The sequence below is a fragment of the Primulina huaijiensis genome, unplaced genomic scaffold, assembly GCF_012295235.1.
Source record: "Primulina huaijiensis isolate GDHJ02 unplaced genomic scaffold, ASM1229523v2 scaffold38059, whole genome shotgun sequence".
Classification (NCBI taxonomy): Eukaryota; Viridiplantae; Streptophyta; class Magnoliopsida; order Lamiales; family Gesneriaceae; genus Primulina; species Primulina huaijiensis.
In genome coordinates, this window is record NW_027358901.1 from 12,280 (window position 1) to 13,819 (window position 1,540).

Here is a 1,540-nt window from a genome sequence, read left to right on the forward strand (position 1 = left end):
TATATATATATCTTTGGTTTGTGGAGGTGAATTAACACTAGAATTAATATAGAAAACTACAAATATCATTTTATATACTAAATTGTCATCAATGCTATTTTAGGGGTATTTTTGTCTCAACAACAAAAAATATAAAATTTATCATACTCATTAAAATCTTACCAAACAAAACATATTTTATCACAATACATTACATATCCTTACCTTGAGTTTTGTTATCAATCCAATTATTTATCCTATCCTATACACCAAACATAGCCTAAATGGAGGAATTGAGAATCTTTAAAGATCATATATGATCCATTGTCTCTTGGCGAAGGACAAGGTAACGCCATTTTTGGTGCAATCAAGACGTAGGAGACCAAATTCTATCATCCGAGTCCTATTTCAAAACAATATATGAATAAATTATATATATAATATTAAAATCAAGAATTCTAATAAGACTGATTATTTATATAAGATAACATTTTGTCTCTTTAAAACCTAATGTATGGATATGGTAATTTTGTGACCACACACCATGATACCAAAATTCGTTATTCCGACCTCTCATTTATTAAAATATATAGTATATATAATAGATCGTTGTTTATTTTAAAGTCGTAGAAGATTTAACACCGAATTTGTGGTAAATTGAATTATATAAATAACATTGATTTAATAAAATCATTTAACCAGAGCTTGTAACTAAATTTTACTATATTATTATTATTATATGTTTGGAGAAATAAACTTGATAGATGAGACACAATTTTGTACAGTTTTTCTCCATCTATAAGCAAGTAAAAGGTCGAAACGTGCTCACCTTATTTTTGGTGCAATCGAGATGTATGAGACCAAATCATTTTAATTTAGAGGCCTTTCGATCTCTAACGTGACGTCCTAAAATCTTGATGTTGATCGAATGAAAAGGACATTCAAACCTCTAACACGAACCCCGTTATATCTCTAGAATAACGATACGGAGCCACACATAGCAAAAAATATCGACTACATTATACCGCAATTGCTATCGGATAGTGAAGATCGAGTATTTGAATAGATTAAGAATAGGTTACAATAGACTCTCGTAATATAACACGTGATAATTATTTTCATATTTTTGTGTAAGATGAACGAATACCAAGTTTTTGCTATAAAAATGAAGTAAAAGAAGTTATAAAATGTGGGATTTGATTGTTTAGGTAAGCAAGTGAAAGATCGAAACGTGCTCATTGCATTATTATTAATTTTTTTCTATTATGCATTGAACATTTTTGTTATATTATATGAATAATAACCAACAAAATTTCAAACAAAAAATTAAAAATTACTAAATGGGACTACATACTTATAGACGCTTTCAACATGAAAACCAATAAAATAAGATATCCAAAGTATAGTTCACGTTTCAATAGCTTGGCAAATTAGGAAATTTTGAAAATATCGAGATTATTTGGTTAGTATAAGTGATGATAGGTGTAATTTTATAATTATATGTTTTTAATTTGGATTTATGTTCGTTTTCAAGCAGAGTTACGTGTTTGTTATTTGTTTT